The 21,271-nt window shown below is 36.7% G+C and overlaps 1 non-coding gene across 1 annotated transcript; it reads right to left on the bottom strand.

The window, feature by feature from the left end:
• Positions 1-18,184: 18,184 nt before the first annotated feature.
• LOC114081160 (U4 spliceosomal RNA) lies at positions 18,185-18,326 on the bottom strand. The gene has a single exon (XR_003580733.1). It is a non-coding gene; the product is annotated as a U4 spliceosomal RNA (small nuclear RNA).
• Between the last annotated feature and the right edge of the window lie 2,945 nt (positions 18,327-21,271).

Raw genomic sequence — 21,271 nt, 5'->3', positions numbered from 1 at the left:
GACTAGTGGATGAAAAATGTTCTAGGTAAAAGGCCTAGGGTTTGATACATCATGGAGTATGGTGGAGCAATGCTATGCTGAGATGACCTGAGATTTAAGGCTTGGGCGTTGGAAGCCTATTCCTAGGTAAAAGAAAGTTAGAAAGGGATGGTAGGAACAGTGTAAAGATTTGGAGAAAGCAGGATGAAAGGAAGGCTTCTAACTTGAACTGTCAAAAGGATAAAACACTGTTAGACTTAAGACCAATAGTTCCAGGTTATCATGATCAGTCACTCAGAGATTCTGCTGAAATGAAAAATACTGAATGTCTGGAAGAGAGAGAATGGAAGAGTAAAGAGCAAACGTGAAAAGTTGAATCTGCGAATATGCACATGTTTAGTGATGAGGTGGACTAGGAAGGTCTAAGAAATAGGAAATAAGAAAGTAAATGAAAATAACATTTAGAAGTCCAAAGAATCAAGTTTCAAGAATGCTACTGATGAGCAAGGAAAATAAGAATGAAGAATTCCTCTTATCCAGTCATTTGATGATTTTAAGAGTATGTTCTTGCTTCAAATGTTGAGGGAAGACTTTGTAAAAGATTTCAGTTTCTTCAATGGAGGTATTTTGTGAGACTATGGATAGCATTGTTGCAATTCATGTATGATTCAAGATATTAAACATTAAGGACATGTGAAGGTAGAAAACAGGTGGATGTTTTTAATTTTTGTTTTGTATTACTTTGGTTGGTTGGCTGGTATTGTATTTTCTTCTATGATTTCTTGATTTCTCTCTCTTTTCTTTTTTTTTAAGAATGAGGAAAAATGTCTTTGTGATTTAACAAATACAAGAAGAAAGATGGAAAGTTCCATTTGAAGAAGCAGGGTGTGTTATGAAGGGAAACCTTGACATTTAGCACAGCAGTGCTTCTCAAATTCAAGTGTGCCTAAGAACGTCCATGAGAGCAAGTTGAAATAGGTTCCTTGGCTCCTACTCCTAGAGTTTTGACTGAGTGGGTCTAGGTTGGGGCCTAACTCATTTGTAATGAGCTAGCTGATGTAGGTGTACCATGAACATCTCTATGATCACACCCTGAATCTTCTTTCCTCTGGAGCTTTCATGAAATAGCATGTTCTAATTTTCCATCTTCACTTCTATCATCATCTCTTCCTTATGTTCTTTTTCTCTTAAAACAAGAGACGTCCAGAGGTAGGTGAGATTTCTGTTTGTTTATCTTTTGCTTCTGGGGATTGAATCCCAGGATGCTTTACCAGGGCTACATCCCCAGTCTTATTGATTGATTGATTGATTGAGTGGGGTGGTGCTCAGGATTAACCCAGGGTCTCAATCATGCTAGGCAATTACTCTACCACTGAGTACATCCCCAGCCTAAGAAGTTGGGTTTTTCGAACACTTTATCTACAGAGCATACATATGTGAACAATTTGTATCAATATTTCTAAACTGACCAACTGGTGTCTACCTGTCCATGTTTGTCATTCTTTCTATCTATACCTGAAGGTTTTGCCTCCATTATCAATTCTACCCTGTTGGAAAACCACTGGGTCTTTATCTCCTTCCCAAACCTCACTGTCTTCTCCAGTTTTCCATTTCCCCTCACTGGACTGTGGTCTCTTCATAATATCCCAATTGAAGACATGCTTGTTGATTAAATTTGAATGAGCCAGTGGCTTAAAATAAGTGGGAACAATTGGAGAAATTTAACTGTGAACTGAAGTATGAGATAAGATAAAGGAAATATTAATCTTCTTGGGTAAAGTGATTTTTTTTGTTCATGTAATAACTTTTAGCAATGTTCATTGAATTCGGAGAGGCAGCAGGAAATGCTGTGATGTCTGTAAATGTCTATAACTTGAAAAAAGAGATAAGACAAATGTGGCATAAAGTTAAAAGCTATTAAAGCAAAGTGATAATTGTGTAGGTTTTCATTCTATTTACCTCCCTACTTTCTGTACACTTGAAAACTTTCAAAATTTAACCCCAAAGAACAAAAGAAAAGCAATAGTCTACTGAAATCATGGGTTTGATGTTCTGGTTTGAATTTTTGGATGCTCATTAAAATAACTGTGCATTAAAGTAGTTATCTGTTGTTGGTTATGGGATTACTGATGGATGTGATTTTTGAACTTGTTAACTAGCCCAGACTTAATAGTTGGTCTGTTCTCTTGATACGATGCCTATCTTTGATGGGAATCTGGACAGGCTTGCGGAATGGCCACTGGTGTTTCATGCCTGAGATTGGCAGGATCCATTTGGAGCATGAAAATGGCAAATACTAGGACTCTCAAAGTTCCTTTGGGAAGGACTTTCATTAGTGTTAGCATCCCAGTGATTGTGATTGCCTGGACTTTGTTAGCAGAAAGAATCAGGTAGTTCTAGTTTGGACATGCTGGTTCCTAAACTTCAGGCGGCTGTAGAAAGCTGTGCATTGATTGCTTTCCAGGATCAGGACAGTTGTTCGGCCAGATTTTCTCTTTGCTGGTCCCCTATATACTGATGACTGTACTTTCAGGGCTTTTGGGGTACATCATGGGAAAGAGAGAAGACTTGTGCAAAGGAAAGTTAATAAGAAACAGCTGCTCTTTGCAGCCAGGCTTCTTGCTTTCTATGAAGTCTTTGGGTATTTGAAGTCTCCTGATTGTGAACTCCAAGTTGTCTCCATGGGGAACTTACAGAAAAAGGTCAAAGCCTGGTGATTCTGTATCCTGACAAAGCCAATGAGTGTTGGGAATAAGCTAGACAAAGGGGACAACTAGGGGACTAACCTGGAAACCTAGGATTCCACGAGCATGGATTTGAGGAGACATCTGGAGGGAGTCACTTTGGTAGAGGAGACAGAAAAAGGAAGGGTTCTGAGACAACAGTATTTATGCATCTTGTAAACTACTTCTTGGGAGTGCAATAGAGCCTTCCACCCAAAAGCAAGCCTCCTGCCTCTCTAAACAGTGTATTATCAGAAATTTGCTTTCCTACTATAGTCCTGGGTCACTTAATGGGGATACATTCTGAAAATTGTATTGTCATGTGATTTTGTCATTGCCCAAACACCATTGAGTAAGCTTATACAAACCTAGGTGGAATAGGTCAATTCTTCCACGTGGCCTCTTGATGCATGAGAGATGTGGTTAACACGCCATGTAAGAGGATGCTGCCAGTGTCCCGAGGCAAACTGTTTTAGAGTAAACTTCTGTTTTTTTTGGTAAGCAGGAGTACATGCTAAAATATGATAAAAGTATGACATAATAAATACAGAACCCACTAGCATAGTCATTTATTATCATTATCAAATATTGGGTACTGTGTATAATTGAGCTATGTTTTCTATGACGGGCAGTGCAGAAATCTATGTTCACGGTGACCAGCATCACCTATGAACACGAGGAATGGATTTCATTACAATGTTGGGACAGCTGTTCTATCCCTAGGCAAAGGAAAAAAATCACCAAATAGAGGAGAAACCAGTAGAGTAGAGGAAGTAGCTCAAGCAAAGAAGTGGGGGGTGGGGGAAAGAGGAGGTACTGGAGAATGAAATTGACTAACTTATGCTATGTGCATATATGACTATATCACAATGAATCCCACTATTATATATAATTATAATGCATGAATAAAATAGTTTTTTTAAAAAAGCTAAAAAAATAAAAAGAGAAAGGAAGTTTTCACCTCCATTATAATCTTTTGAGGCTGCTCTCACATAACAGGGTTCATCACTGACAGGAACATCATTATGTACTTTCAGAAGGGCACTTAACTTTGGAAGCCTTCGTATAGTTATGGAAGGGGAAGAAAGCATAGAGCCAAGTAATCTCTAAACATTTTAGCTTATATTTCCACCCATCATCAGGTGAAATGACAGGGGAACATGACTCATCCATCAGGATTTCTCAAACTGTTTGCCTTGCTGCTTTCAGAAATTTAAAGGAAAATTAATAAAATATTAACTGTATTGGCCTGTCCACTAAATAGAAGATTGTTCTGTCTGGTAGAAAATTGACTATGATTCTATGTGAAATCCACTTAAAGGTAATTCTAGCTATTCATTTTTTATACTCAACAGTAGGACTAATTTAATTGAAAATGTTATTGATTTTTCCAAAATAGAGTACTCTGGGCATATGTGATAAACATATTGGCTGGATTGCTGAAAAGAAATATGAGATTTTAAAAAGAGAATTTGCCAGTCAACAAACATTGAAATTCAGGATCTAGAGTTGTGACACAACTCAAAGAGGTTAACAAGTAATGGCATTATTTTTGAGTTCCTAGGAAGTATCCTTAGACCCACAGCTGAAGGATGCTCAGGAATTCAGGTAAATGGGAGACATGCATGAATGGGATGGTCCAGACCAAAGACGGGGTCACTAAGATGTGCCTAGACTATAGAATCTTGGCTCCCAACTTGATGGCATATTAGACTAATGTGGATGGATTTTTTTAAAAAAATACTGGTACCAGGATTTCAACCTCATTTAGTCTGATTTAATTGTCCTGCAGAGTGGCCTGGGCATAAGGATTTTGCAAAACTCCTCAGGTGGATCTAATATGTACCAAGGGTGAGAACAAGTGTTTTGAAGTGCAGGATCACTTCCAGCTGAAGAATCTGGCTTCCTGGACAGGATCCCATCCCTGCCCTTAAGGAGCTCTCTCATTACTTTATTATTTCCTTTTCCTTGCCTCTTAGCATTTGTTCTACATAGAAATTTTTGTCTTTCTTCCTTCCTTGAAAGTGAACTAACCACAACAAACAAAAGGAAATAAGTGATTATTACATCCAGGCAGCAAATAACCGCTACCAACGATAGATATCTTAGTTTACGTAAGTAGTTCAGTAAACAAATGCTGGGTTAAAAGCCAAAGGAATGCACTTCCCCCACACCACTGAGCAAAGCTCATCCATATGTCCCCTGTGGTCTGATGAGTGAATCAAGGTCATTCCTTCCAGAGTCTGTTAGTGTCTTATGGAAGCCATCAGAGACTGTATTCTACTGTAGCCTGTTTGAATGGTAAGCTTTTGTAATAGACAAGTGATCAGCCAACTATGGCCATGTTGCCAAATCCAGTCCACTGCCTATTTTGTAAATCAAGTTTTATTGGAACACATCCAGGTCTACTCACTGACTTATTGCCTATGACTCCACCTGTACTACATGGCTGCATTAAATAGCTGTGACTGAAACAACAGACTGAAAAGTCAAAAATGTTCACTAGTTATTTGCACAAAATGGTGGTCAACCTTTGTTACATAGACATTTTCAATGATGGACCATTAGCATTTGCCAACTGTGGTAAAGATTATTTTTTAAAATGCTACCAATTCTTTACTCCTTTCTGTATCTATCTCATTTTCAAAGAGACTGCAACTTCCCCCATCAGGAATAGATCCCACTTCACCAGTCACTGGATCTGGAATGGTTTTGTGAGTTATTTTTGCCCACAGAATGCCGCAGAACTGATGCCATACCCATTCTGAGCCTGGGATGAGGCCTGCCAACTTCTGCTTATTCTCTTAGAGTCCTGCTTCTGCACATCCACTCTTGCTAATATCAGCATGGTGGAAAACACATAGTCCAGTCAAGCCACAGCCTCAATCAAGGGCCAACCAACCTCTGGAAGCAGAGTTGCCCGCCTACATGGCTTTCAACTGCAGATGCATGAACAAACGTGATCAAGTTCAAAAGAAGAGCCCACCAAAGCTCAGCACAAATAGCCAACATACAGATGCATGGGCTAACTACGTGTTTGATGTGTGAGCCACATAGTTGGGAGTGGTTTGTTACACAATACAGGCAAATTTACCTATCATTAGGAATTAGGCCTACAAGTCTTGTGGTAGGATTTCCGTTCCCCTCCCCTCCCTTTTTCAACGTGAAAATACCTCAGTCTTATCCACACACTCCAATCTGAAAACAGCAAAAGGGAACAAATTATAGAAAATAATCTTATGATGATTCAATGGCACTTTAACCAAACATGAACAAAATAGCTTGGTTTTTGAATAGAAATAACAAATCTGGGAGGCCATACATATAAATATATTTTGACAGCTTCTTTAGGTAAAGAAAAAAATATAGTAGTGAATATCCTATTTGCCTAGGATAATGTCAGTTCATTAACCCCATCTTTGCATAAGAGGCCCCTTCTCTTAAAGAACTGTGCACCCCAGTGTTGGCATGAAGTCTGTGTTCTCAGCTTAGTGAGTCACTAGATTTTTTTCTGATAAACCAAGGTACAATAGCCCCCTGAGATCTATCTATCACTGTTTTAATTTCATCCTAATATTTTTCTCTATTATCTTATATATTTCTTTGTAGATTGTCTTTTTCCATAAGATACATTCTAGGAGACATTAGGGACTTCTTGTTTTTCTTTAATTGCTGCTCAGCAAGACCAGTGATGGCACCTGATAAATCTCAGCGAATATTTCTTCAACCAATGGTATATACTCTTGCATTTTATGGGAATAATATAATTTTTATTTTCCAAGTAAGTACCATATGTTAATGGCTTACTTGGGAGAAGTGCTTTTTGTATAAAAGTAAATAGAACGATGTATAATTTGTAGAAGTGTAATCTGTTCAATGAATAGATATAAAAAAAAATACAAAAGTTCCTGGTTATACTTCATCTTTATACTTGTCTGTAATTTTACCATTACACAAATGTCTTACTGTCACCAACTCTGGCCACAAGTAGAGAAAGCAGGCTGCTGTTTGTGTTTTGGAAATAGAAATAAATCAAGTTTCCCATTCTGTGGGACCCACAGAAAAACCACAGTCAGATATATCAGTAGAATCAGAAGATTCAAAAGGCCTAAAATTCTGTGAGCTCAGGAAGCTACACAATTAACGAAGATTAAAGTCCAAATCTGACTCATACACCTATTGGAGATGCCGGGCAGTGTCCAACAGTATCCAGTCTTGTTTTGCAACCAGGTTAATGCTCTGTGCATTGTGGGTGCTGGAGATTGGAATTTCATTTTTAAAAGAAGCATGAAAAATACTCTGCTCTCCATCAAGAAGGGTAATGAGTAGGTTTTAACTATACTCTCCCATCCCAAATGATTGAACTGGCACTAGAGCCAAAAAATTGGAAATGTCTTAACATGCATTAATTGCTTAATGGTTGTGTTGTCTGCCTGAAAAGGGTGGGGTGGTATTTAAGTTGCTTAATGCCTTTACATTTTCCCATGGCAAAATACTTGTGATTTGGTGATGCTATAATTAAAGTCTTACATAAACAAAGCCTTTGGAAAGGAACAAACTAGCTTCCTTGGAAGAGACATTTTGGTCAGTTCCAGCTGCTCTGCCTAGTCCCTTGCAGGGAGAGTAAATTGCCACCCTAACCCTACCCTTTCTCTAACTTTTAGAAATGCCTTAGTTTCTATTCCTGCCAGTTGGTGTGTTACACTGAACATAAGCTATGGGGGTAAGAGAGTGGATGGAGAGATATTTTAAAATACAAAATATTTTACTGCTTGAAAGAAATTTCCAAAACAAGTTGAAATATGAGTAATAAGGTGAGTGTATTAAACTTAGATGAGGATGGTTACCTTGAAGCCCAAGAGACTGGTAATGAGAAACCCCAAGGGCAGAGTGGGATGCATCTTGTAAAACCAGTTGATCAAATGTTTATTGCTGTATAAGGAAGAACCTTTGAACCAATGTGGTTTGCTCTCTTGTGTCCCAGAAACAATTTCCTCCAAGAGTATTGATGTTAAATTTCTTACCTATGGGTCTTCTATGGTGGTAAAAAAAAAAAAAAAAAAAAAAAAAAAATTCTTAATTTAAGGGAAGAAAGAAAGCACACCAGTCCAGATAACTGCAGGAAACCCGAGCGTGGCCTCTGGTTTCCATGGAATCATTACCTTTGGGCAACAGGAGGTCATTCCTTTTAACATCCCCTACTGCAATCCCCTCTTGTTTATGTACATTTATAAGGAAGGGGGGAACCAATGGGTAAGGATCACTTGTTTAACTAAAGGTTGCTTTCACAGTCTGTTCTTTTAGTTTCCTAGATTTCAATTTTTTGTATGTTGTCATCTTTGCTATGTTTGATGGTGAGTCATTCGTTATATTCACGGGTCCAAGTCTCCCACTGAGAACTCATAACCTGTTCTTAAGTAAAAACAAATATGAGCTGCAAATATAGTTTTCTTAAGATATTTGCACCTCTTCAGCTTTCAAATGTTTGAAATTAAATATTATGTGCCTTTCATTTACGAAATACCATAAGAAAACTGGATGTGTTGAAATCAATTCACTTTTCAATTAGATTTATTGGCAATTCTTCTAAGGCTGAAATGAGAGAAGAGAGTCTGGGGGTCTTTTGACTTAGATGTTGTGGCAGATTGATGGCATTTCTGTTCCTATTTATGACTTCCCTGTATCTAAACCTTTTGCACTGAGATGCTAAAACTCTTGCCACAAAGAGACAGGTCTATCTGACTTGCTTTGTGACTTGTTTCTGACAACAGAATGAAAAAATTCGATTGTGGGCCTGTTCCAAGCCTGGGCGTCAAGACACCTTGAATGATGCCTCTTTCTGTCTTAGAACTTGCTATGGCCACCAACTGAGTCAGCCTCACTAAGTCTCTTGGAAGGAAAGAGGCACACAGGAGATTTTGGTGGTCTCAACCAATGTCAAAATAGAGTAGCTTGTAGTCAGTCAACCCCCAAGTATAGAAGGAGCCCAGCCAAGGTAAGCAGAGCTGCCTTCAAGTCTAGAGCTGACCACACATGTATGAGTGAGCTCTTCCAAATCCAGCAGAATAGCCTGATGGTATGGAAACTCATGAACACTAAAAGATGCTTATTCTGAGCCTCCTGAGTTTTGAGTAGCTTGGTATACATTAATGTTTAACTGGAACAAATATTTAAAGGAGATATTTTCTAAATAATAACAGTAGCCATGGGAAGGGAAAATTCTGGCATTTTCAAGAATTCCAAGGCTGTTATGGTTTGGATGTGAGGTGTTCCCCCAAAAGCTCACATGTGAGACAATGCTGGAGGGTTCAGAGAGGAAAGGACTGGGTGAATCAGTGAATCAATCACCTGATGGGATTAATTGAGTAGTAACTAAAGGCAGGTGGGGTGTGGCAGAAGGAGGCGTGCATCAGAGGTGTAACTTTGGGGTGTATATTTGTATCTGGAAAGTGGAGATCTTTTTCTCTGCTTGCTGACCAACATGTGAGATGTTACCCTCTGCCACACTCTTCCACCATGATGCCTGCCTCTCCTTGACCCTGAGGAATGGAGCCTGCTGTCCATGGACTGAGACCTCTGAAACCATAAGTCTTCAAATGAACTTTTCCTCCCCTAGAGTTGTTCTGAACAGTCTCAGTGGTGAAAAAAGCTGACTAAACTAAAGGCCAAAGTCAAATGCATGAAATGATATAAGTATAACTTGAATTTATGAATAAAGAGAGATTCACTAGAATTCAGGACAGCATCTGTTGCTTATTAAATGGGAAACACATGATCAAAGAAAAGGAGAGTAGTTCTGAAAAATACAGGGAGAAGGATCACTAAACAAGGCCATATTCTTTTTTAATGAACACCTACAGCTTTCCAGGCATTGTCCTAGGTACTTTTATATATAATGCCTCATTTTGTTCTCACAAGATTTTTGTAAGGTATGTGTTTATTTTTTCCCTAATTTTTAAATAAGAAAGCTGACCTTCAAAATTATTGTATAACTCAATCAAAATCATATGGATTTTGTTGCAGAGACAGGATTTTAGATTGAAGTCTATCTGTGAAACCCATGTGCTTCTCAAGAACTGATAAGGAAGGAACTGAAGTTTTATTCCTCTTGCAAGCTGCCAACCAACCTGCTACTGTATCATGGATGCTGGCAGAAGACCTGTCAAAGATAAAAAACTTCATAATGTGTGGCACAGCAAGCATGAACATCAGTGAAGTTTGGTTAGTTCCTCTTGTCCTCAAATCCAATTGATGGCAATGAGGTCTAAAAAATGCTTTTATAAGCTTTGGTTTGTATTCAAAGAAAAAGGAGCACTATATATAAAGAACCAACATATTTTATAATAGATAAAATATTTCCTGAATTTTGTTCTAAAAGAAGACACCACCTCTTTTATCTAGAGCACAAAGCTAACTTCCCATTTGCTCCTGAGGAGACACTGTCTTTTTCCAAGTCTCTTCTTGGTATGATATCCTTGAAAAGATACTCTAAAACACAGAGGAGTCCTCTGCTCACAAGACATACAGAAATGTGAGGGACTTGTGCAGAATTTTTTCAAAAAGCGTTTTCCATCATACATCTGATAATGGTTGTAATAAAGTGGGGTCTCTGAATCCTGCTAGCCACCGGCTTTACCTGATTACTGATTTTTAAAAATAGTATTCAGAGAGGCCGGGATTGTGGCTCAGTGGTAGAGTGCTCACCTGGCATGCATGAGGCACTGGGTTCTATCTTCAGCACCACATATAAATTAAACATGAAGAAATTGTGTCCACCTAAAACTAAAAAAAAAAAAAAATAGTATTCAGAAAAATATGACAGTATCACTCTCATTCAGGAATATAAAGTGAACAGATATTTTGTTTAATCCATTAAGTGACAGAACTGGAAAAGATGTTAAAATCAGCCCCAATTTTTAAAAAATGTAAATCTTTATTGGTGAATCAGGAAAATGGACTTCAAGTAGACACAAACCTGGCTTTTTTAGAGCAAAATTTGGCCCTTTGTGCTCCACAATTCATTTGCAAGTTAATAGTCAGGAATAATTTGCATTGCCATTTGCGCCCTACACATTAGCTTTGATCTGAGCTGAGTTCTAAAATAACCTAGTCAAAGATACAGCACATATCTCAGGGGATGAGATAATCCCAGGAAACCCAGCATTTTACTGAAAGGATATCCAACGAATGACCCTTCCCTCTTGTCTTTTGGGCATAACTTCCAGAAACCTCTATGGATATCTTAAACCATGGATATTACTGAACCACATTCTGCTATGTTTTTTCCTATAGATATGTACTTATGATAAAGTTTGCGTATTTATTTATTTAGGTGCTGGTGATCGAACCCAGGAACTCATTCATGCTAGGCAAGCCCTCTACCGCTGAGCTACATTCACAGTCCAATGATAAAGTTTAAATTATAAATTAGGCACAGGGATAGATTAATAACAATAACTAATAATAAAATATAACAATTATAACCATATGCTATGACAATTTTAACAATTATAACCATATACTATAAAAGTTTTGTGAAGGTGATCATTATTTCTGACTCTCAAAATACCTTACTCTACTTTTATCTTTATACTTAAAGGAAGTACTTTATAGCTTTTTTTTTTTTTTTTTTTTTTTGGCATTCTTGACTTTCCAGCATCATATTCTTGAACTTTGGGGCCAATATTAAGTAAAATAAATGTTACTGAAACACATACACTATAATACTTTGCCAAGTCAATCTGATAACTGACATTTCAATATGTTACCAACAAATACACTGGACAAAAGAAATAATAATGTAGTAAGCAGGACAAAGCAGACAACACAGATTTTTTTTTTCATACAACACAGCTCAGCATGCAATTTAAAACTTATGAATTATTTCTGTAATTTTCCATTGAATATTTTCAAACCGTGGCTTACCACAGGGAACTGAAAGCATGAAAAGTGAAATTGTGGAAGAGAAGGAACTATCTCTTTTGCTTACTTCAATGCTGTATGTATCTTTTCAGTTTTGTTTTGTTTTGTTGTTTTTGTTTTTTTTTGGTACCAGGGATTGAACTCAGGGGCACTGGACTACTGAGCCACATCCCCAGGTCTATTTTGTATTTTATTTAGAGACAGCGTCTCTCACTGAGTTGCTTAGTGCCTCACCATTGCTGAGACTAGCTTTGAACTTGCGATCCTCCTGCCTCAGGCATATCTTTAAATTTATAGCAATATCTTCCTCTTCCTGCATCATTTTTTATGTGTAGATGAAAGAGTTGATGGTCACACTTACCATCTAACTTCATGCCAAAGCTTCTATTCCTACACAGCTTCAACACCAACAGAAGTATTTGCGTCTTTCTGACGGGAAAGCTCTGTCTGACAGCTTGAATTCATCAGATAAAGACATCAATATGTTTTCCACAGCTTCAAGGATTTATCTTCTGATAGGAACAACTGATACTGGTTTGTTTCCCCTGTTGGTAGAACTTGGCAACTAGGAACCTTGCCCTCAATGCAGCTGTGTCATGTAACCCTCTGCTAGCAGCCTCACCTTCTTGAACAGCAATTCCTCATGCATAGAGATGAGGAGCAATTTTTGAGTTAAAACAGTCTGGAGGCCTTACAAAACACATCTCCGCACTCTTATCTTCTTTGTTTAAATTTCTTAAATGATATGCTTAGATTTTTTGACATAATCTCAGAAATCAATTAGTTGATTTTGTTTGAAACTTGTCTCAGTTATGATTGTTTATCTATTATTATCCTCCTCCCCTATGGTTCTACTTGAGGTCTTTATGAAGTGATGGATTAAAAAATCTGAATTTCTTGGACACCTCAAGTCCCTGAAATAAAATCTTACCCATTCAAATACTAACTAGTAGTTGAAAAAAAACTGTTTTATCCTACCTGATTACATTTAGATAATTCATTTTATTAACTTTTCATAATAATAATGTCTCCTTTTTTACAATAGAAATATATTAACTCCCTATTTAATATATTATTTTATTTCAAACTATCCAAATTACTATCACTTGAGATGCTATGATTTAGGAATCTCTTTCCTTGAGTAATAGCATTAATTTCCTTCCTTAAAATAGAATCTGGAAATCATAATGAAAAGTATACAAAGAATTCTAAACTTGCTTTGTTATCTTTATCTCCTTTTCCCACACTTCACACTCACATTGATATTTGAGGCGTCAATATTGCTATAAACCATGGTTTCTCACACCTTAGCATATATCTAAATCAGCCTTGCATCACTGTGACAAAATGCCTGAGATAGTACAACTTAAAAGAGAGAAGGTTTATTTTGGCTCCCAGGTTCAGAGGTTTCTATCCATAATAGCTTGGCCCCATTGCTTTTAGGTTTGTGGTGACATAGTACATGGTGATGGAAGTATATAACTGAGGAAAGCTGCTCACCTATGATTGCTAGTAATAAAAAGAGAGAAATCTTTTGATAACAAATCCCCTCCCCCCAAACTCATTAAGTTATGAGCCCATCAATGGGTTAATTCATTGATGCGATCAAAGGCCTCCTGACCCAATCATCTCTTGAAAGCCCCACCTCTGAACACTCTTGCCTCAGGGACCAAGCCTTCAATGCATGAGCCTTTGGGGGACATTTAAAATTCAAACCATAACAATATAAAATTCTAATTTTAGTTCTTCAAGGAATCAGTATAGTGTTTTCATGGCAGCTATACTAATTTATAGTCCCACCAACAGTGCATAAGGATCCCCCCTCATCCTCATCAGCATTTGTTATATTCTGTATTTTTGGCAATAGCCATTCTAACTGGGGTGAGATGACACTTCACTGTGGTTTTGATTTGCATTTCCCTGATCATAAGGACTATAGAGCATTTTTCATACATTTGTGGGCCATTTACATGTCTTCTTTTGATACATATTTATTCAGATGAATACTCGGCAAACATTTTCTCCCATAGTTTGCTCTTAACTTTAATGATTGCTTCCTTTGCTATGCAGAGGCTTCTTAACTTGATATAACTCGATTTGCCTATTTTACTTTTGTTATCTATGTTCTGGGGACACTATCCAAATATCCTTGCCTCTACCAATGTGTTTAAGTGTTACCCTTGTTTTCTGGTAGTAAATTCATAATTTTAGATCTTACATTAAGGTATTTGTTCCATTTTGAGTTGAGTTTTATGGATGGCAAGAGGAAGGGAGCTAGTTCATTCTTCTGCAAATGTAGAACCAGTTTTGACATTTATTGAAGTGATGTTGTTTTTCCAATGTATGTTCTCGGCACCTTTATCAAACACGATTTGGCTGCATGCTACATGGATTAATTTCTGAGCCCTCTGTTCTCTTCCACTGCTGTGTGTGTGTGTGTGTGTGTGCACATGTGCTTTTTTGTTTGTTTTGTTTGTTGTTATGCCAGGACCATGTTGTTTTAGTTACTATTGCTTTATAGTATGTTTTGTGATATTTACTACTTTGTGCTTTTGTTTTGTTTAGTTTGCTCAGGATTATTTTGGCTATTCTTGATCTTTTGAAGTTCCATAAATTTCAGGCTTAAAAAATTCAAGAGAATATCATTTGTATCTTGATATTTATTGTGTTAAATATATAGATTCCTTTTGGTAGGGTGTTGAAAACTACAGACAAAGATCCTTGATGAATATAGATACAAAATTTCTCAACAAAATAGTAGCAAGGTGAATCCAATAGCATTTCAGAAAGTTCATACACCTTGAATAAGTGAGATTTGGCTCAGGGATGACAGAATGACAGAATTTATTCACAAATCAATAAACATAATTCAGCCCATTAACATAACAAATGATAAAAACATATGGCCATCTTAGTAGATGCAGAAAAACAATAAGATTCAACATTTTTTCATAAGAACTCTCAACAAATTAGAAGAGAAAGAGCATACCTCAAAGTGTTAAAGGCCCTATATGAAAAACCCAAACCAGAATCATACTGAATTGGGAAGAGCTGACAGTCTTTCCTTTAAGATCTGGAACAAGGGGGTCCATTTTTGTCACTCTTATTCAGTATTGTATTTGAAATCTTACACAAGAGGAAGAAATAAAAGGCATCCAGATTGGCAAATTGGAAGTAAAATTATCCATGTGTGCCTATAACATGATTTAATCCCCAGAAAAAAAGTTGTTAGATATGATAAATTCTGTAAGTTGCAGGATATAAATCAACACATAAAAATGTAACATTTTTGCAACAATGTAAATTTGCAAGAAAAGAAATCAAGAAAAAAATCCCATTTATGCTAGCTACAAACATATTCAGAAGTAAATTTACCAAAGAAAGTGAAAAATCTTCACAATAAAAATTATGAAACATGGATGAAAAAATTATAGAGGACACACAAAAATGAAAAGATATTCCATGTTCATGGGTCTTTGTTAGGGTCTTGTTTGGTAGTGTATTTGTTTTCTATTTCTGGTATAACAAATTACCTACAAACAATTGTCTTAAAACAGTTGGCTTTATTATCGCAGTTCTTCAAGTCAGGAGTCCAAGTGGGCTTATGTGCATAAGGCTCCATAATGTTGTCATCCAGATGTCAACTGGGCTGTGCCGTCATTTGGAGCCAAGGCTTTTCTACCAAGCTTATTCAGGTTGTTGGGAGAATTCATTTCCTTGTGATTATAGGACTGGAGTCCTAAACATCTTGCTGTTTTTGCCATGTGGCTCCTTATTCTTTGTAACTCCCTGCATATTGAATTCCTCTCTTGCCACACATCTCTGACTTTCTCTGATGGTGATCTCTTGATGCAGATTTAAAGAACACATGTGATAGATTAGGTTATCTGAGAAAATTTCCTTTCTAAGTATAATGGTGCCATAACTAATCATAGGAGTGAAATCTATAATATGTATAGTCCTTGGGATTTCCATAGAATGTCACTAGGAGGCTGGAATCTTGGAGACACTCTTCAAATTCTGTGTCCCACACTCAGGTTTTGATACAGTGCTGTGGGAACACTGAGACTGATGCATCCAAGTTCACCCAGGGGATTTGAAGAAAGACCGAGTAAAAGGGATTGTGAGTGATGGAGCCTCAAAAATAAATAGAACTTGGCAGCTTAAGACATAGATGGTATCAAAACAGTAGCAAAAGAGCATTGCAAAGGGAGAAAACTGTGTTCAGCTGTATAGACTTTTTTTTTTCCAATGTTTAAGATCCCAGACCCAGTAAAGATTTCTGGGACAAAAGCTCAGAGCTTGTTGGTTAATTGTGTAAGTCCCTTAACCCCTTATACCCAGATCCCTCTATTGTTAAATCCATAGCTTAACCCAGACCAGTATTTGGCAATTCATGACCTATGGAGTCTTAGGGTTTTGAAGAGTAGAGGACTAGTATACACCAGAACTGGTGCAAGAATCCAGAAAGTTGCGTGTCAACCTGTGGTGTCCTCACTCTTGGTTTAACCAGAGCCCTGATCTGCTTCTATATGACTTACATGGTTTGGCTCAATATAAGATTTCACTTAGAATAAGAGTTTATTTATGTAAATCTTGTAAATTCACAGATAATATTTCCATAACATGCTTGCTTTTTGTTAGTCTCAACTTTTGTATTTCATTTATTCAGCTGTTTTTTTTTTTTCCTTTTTTTCTTTTATACTGCTGTGTGCCAGTCACTACATTAGGTGAGAGGTTTAATATAAAGCAAAAAAAAAAAAAAAAAAAAAAAGATATGTTTTCTCTTTTTCTGGAGATCGTCATCTCTTGGGCAACATAAACATTTATCGAACAATCACAAGTAAATGCCACATTGCATCTACGATAAGTGCAATAAGCCTGAGGTTCTTGAGGTTATTATAACTGAGGTAATTTCCCTAATAATGTAGGAGGGAAAGGACTTCCTGAGAAAGTGCTGAGGAGATTGAAATTTGAAGGGTCAATGGCAATTAACTAGAGACTCAAAGGAGGAATGACACTTCACACATGGTAGATGTGGCAGGAGACGTGGTAAGGACTGAGTGAAAGTCGGTGTGGCTTAAACAAAGAAAATCTAGAGGAGTCCAGATGCTTCTGCTAGGATCATGGGAAATGTTGTTGGTTATGTTAAAGAGTTTGTTTTTATCCTGAGATTTTGGATTCCAAAAGAACGTCATCTGAAAAGAGAAGAAGGGTCAGAAAGAGGCAAGAGGGGATTAATTCAAGAAGGCTGATTTGGAGGGCTGAATAAACTAAATATGATCACATGTTAGACTTAGGAGCATGGTCATAGAGAATATGAAAGTAAAAATCCAGTGCATTCCAGATAGATGAAAAGTAAAAATCAAGTGGATGTGTTGAAGGTTTGGATGTGGGAGATGATGGGGAGGAGGTTTCAAAGGTAAAGTCTTATGTTTCTGGATTGCAAAACTGGAGTCTCGTCTGAAAGAGTTCAGCAAACCGAAATCTTACTCCATTATTTTGTGACTCTTGCAAAAATTCTGTGCTTGCAGTCATTTGAGGTCAATTTATTGCTTCCAAAAATTTTCCTGGGGTGAGAGCAGTGCCATTAATGGAGACAAGGTACTGGAAGAGATCCAGATTGGGGAAGAGAATCTTGATTTATTTATGATCATGCTGCATTTTATGTACTGACACTATACTTAGACTTAACTATTCACTTAATTTGTTAGGCCTAGAGCTTGAAAAAGAGATCATTTGTGCCATCTGGACTGCAACACTTTCATCTTCTTGCAACAATAATAAAATATTACTTAAAGACCAATGTAAGAATAGATAATATATAGTAAAGGAGAGAGTGATGCAATAGAATTCATACTAGTTGTTATTATAATAGCACAAAAATGGCATGGGGCATTCTGTTAATAGCTGTCAGCCTATTTGTAAACCTTGCCAAAATTTTAATGGGTGCTAAATTGTTCATATGATATAATTTTGGGTCATACAGTCTTGACAGGTAATTTCTAGAAGCAATGAATTGGTCTCAAATGACTGCAAGCACAGAATTTTTGTAGCAGTCACAAAATAATGGAGCAAGATTTCTTTTTGCAGAACTGTGTCTGACCTCATCTTGTAGGGCACTGACTCTCAACTTGTACTGCCCATTTCCTGTGTGAGTTTGTAAGCATCCCAGCACCTCAGTCAGTTAAATCAGAATCACAATACCAAAGCCAATTGAATCAGAATATCATGGTTGGTGTTTTTCCAAGTCACTCATGGTTCCTGTGTACAGTCAAAATTGAAAACCACTGGCTGGTTGAGAGGCTTTGCACAAGGCCAAGCTTGGGCAATGAGGCATTTAGGGAGAAACTTAGAATTTGTGGGCTTTGTTTTTTTTCATCTTCTTTTTCTCTTTTCGGGGCTAGTGACCCAAAAAAGGAAAAGGAGAAAAATAGCTCCTTTGTTCATAATACCTTAGGATCTTCCTGAGGACTCCCACTAGACATAGCCTGAGGGCTTTGGAATAGCTCTAGACTTTAGCTGGGACTTGAGGACCTTCCTCACTTTCTAGATTCTCACTTGAAGACTGCAAGTCAACAAGTTAATGATAGAGACCTGAGACCTTTTCTCATAGCTAGTATCTGTGATTCTTTTTTCAATTAGCAATAATCACGCCTCGGATAAACCTCATTGGCTAGGATACTGCCACTGCGCAAAGCTAGTATCTGTGATTCTTAAGGAAGGCAGGCAGGTTTGGAAAACAAGGTCCTGCCATTACTCAGAGTGTGATACTTGGAGCAAAAGTCTCAGAATCACCTAGGATCTAGTAATAAACACAGAATTTCATGCATTCCCCACCCATGAATCAGAGTGAATTTTAACAAGCTATCTAGGTGATTCATATACCCATTAAAATTTAAGACACACTACTCTAAAACAATGTTTCCCAAAGAGATATTTCATACCATCAACATCATGATGTCTTCGGTTGCTAATTAACAATGTTCTACTCCAAATCTTATAAACCAGAAGCTCTTGGATGTAGCATAAAAATCTTCATGTTTAACAAGATCAGCTGTTTGACTGTTTGCACAACTACTAAAGTGCAAGAATCCAAGATTTAGAATTGGATCTAGAACACCGGATCTAGAACATTCTTTTAGGTAGCTCTGAGGAAATTGTCAAGCACCACAGAACAAAATAATAAGTTAAATTATTGGTTTCATATCATTCTACCCAAACACATTTCATGGTAGATACAGAAAGCCTTACTCGTGGGTCATAGTAACAGTAAACATGTGGATTCATAGGGTATGATCCTAAAAGGAGCTTTATTTGTCTAACTATCCCTTTAAATCTAGTGGTAGGAGCAGTGAATACCTCCTCTGGCTTCAGAGAAAAATCCAGGCAGTCACCATGATTTTATAGTTACCTTTAAATTAATAGAAATTCATATATCACTTCAAGCCACTTACTCACAACTGGATACTTAAAAATGCCTACCTCTGGAAAATAATCAACATTCTCAACATTCTGGATCAGATTTAACATTAACATGTATTTTCTCCCTAGTTAGGACTGGCTATAAACTACCTATTTGTCTTTGGAGAAAAGCTATGGTTTTCTTCTTTTTCCCTTTATCTTCTGCCACTTGCTAGCTGTATCACTACCATCTCCTGGAACAAGCAAAAAGAGGGTAGAGAAAAGAAAACAAAAGGTAGAGGAAGAGAAAATCCATACTGGCTTGATATTCTCATGAAATAAGTTCAAGTGTCTGACTTTGGTAGAGATTGACATCACTCTCTGGTGGGGTCTTGAATAGATTTTTGTTGTTTCTACAACTCCTGTGTCTTCTAATCCATTCCTCACCTGTCACTCCACCCTCAACCACTTTTTTTTTTTCCTGAGTATTCGTTCAATACAGACACTATTGTATTCTGAATAACCTATCAAGTGTCATCTTGGACAAGAATCATGGTTAGCTTTAGACACATACCCTTCCATTTAACCAACACACAGGTCCAAGGAGACTGATGCATCTTCAATCACACTTTGAGAAAAGGTGGTTATGTAATTAAACTTGGTCCTCAATGCTCACTTTTTCTTGTTTTACCTTCTTAAGCTGATAGCCACAGATTCTTGACCTTAGGACATTCAGATACAAGTTCAGATTCCATCACTGTGATTTTCTAACTAAAAGGACCCAGTTCTTCATGTGTTCCTAATAAAGTCACTCTCAGTAGACCCAAGAAGTGGGAAAGGTATTTTGCCTATTTTCCCACCCATCCCTTAGAGGATCTAGGTTTTGTATCACAACAAAAGCTCTTAATGAAGAAAAAAATGTTTCACTAATCTCAATAACCTGATCCTCTTTTTTCTTTGTTACAGATTCAAAAGTTGAAACAGTTTTCAACCATTTCTTCTACAATTTTTGCTCATGATGCAGCACCTCCATTGAAATTTGGTGTTTATCATATTTTGGTGCTTCAGTTGAACCTTCTAGTTTAATACCTTATTAAACTACGAAGCATGCACATGCTCATATTTTCAGCAAAGTGTACTCTAATTTACAGTAATGAGTTTTAAGATTAATAGTAAATTTCGCCAATTTTTACAGGAAGCTAATTACTATATCAAGATTGAAATAATCTTTGAAATCTTAGAAAGTAAAAAATGTGTTAACTTCTTTCTTATTATTCACTATTTGAACTACTACATAAAAACAAAAACCTACTAATAAATAACAGAGGCAACACTAAAAAATACAATCAAACAACCAACAATAAAAAAATTAAAAAAAAAATACAATCAAGGGGCTGGGGTTGTGGCTCAGTGGTAGAGTGCTCACCTAGTATATGCAAGGCCCTGAGTTCCATCCTCTGCACCACATACAATGAATAAAATAAAAGTATTGTGTCCAACTACAACTAAAAATATATATATTCTAAAAAAATACAGTCAAGTTCTTTCTCTGCTTTGCCACATCTTCCACATCTTAAAAGTACTTTAGAGGACTCAGTTAATGATAAAAGCAAGTATGGGAACAAAACTATAACAAAGCAAGTAAAATGACAAGGATCTATGTCTTAACCAATTTTATTCTTACTGTTCATGATGCCTGGGATTTTGTTCACTTATGCTGGGGTGACACTATAAGGCTGACTCAGTTGCATTCATTGACTATCCTGGGATTGAATAAGGGACCATAAGCATTCCCAAGAGTCAGAAAATAATTTTGTTTTCTTCATAATTATATGACAAGAAGAATACAAATAGTTTTGTACTTCTTCAAATCTTTTGTTAAACGTTATATATTTACCACATTGTAAAATAAATAACCAGTTTTCCTTTAGTGCTTTTAAAAACATTATTTATTTTAAATGATAACATAAAAAGTAAAAATTGTACATATTTTCAAAATTTGATCACTTTTTCTGATTCACTTTTTCGAAAGTACTAATATTTTAATTATAACATGTATTAGATAATTATTTTGTTTTTATAATGTTCTCATCACCCAATAGAGTGTAAACTCTACAAGAGAAGGAACTTGTCAAAATTTTCTCCCTTTTCCCCAAATATACCAAATATCGAGGTCAATACCCAACTCTTTGTAAGTGCTCAACAAATATCTGTTTTATTTAATTTAATTGCATAAGTATACT

Source organism: Marmota flaviventris, chromosome 2, assembly GCF_047511675.1.
Source record: "Marmota flaviventris isolate mMarFla1 chromosome 2, mMarFla1.hap1, whole genome shotgun sequence".
Lineage (NCBI taxonomy): Eukaryota > Metazoa > Chordata > Mammalia > Rodentia > Sciuridae > Marmota > Marmota flaviventris.
Note: the sequence above shows the minus strand (reverse complement) of the source record. Positions and strands in the feature narration are given on the sequence as shown.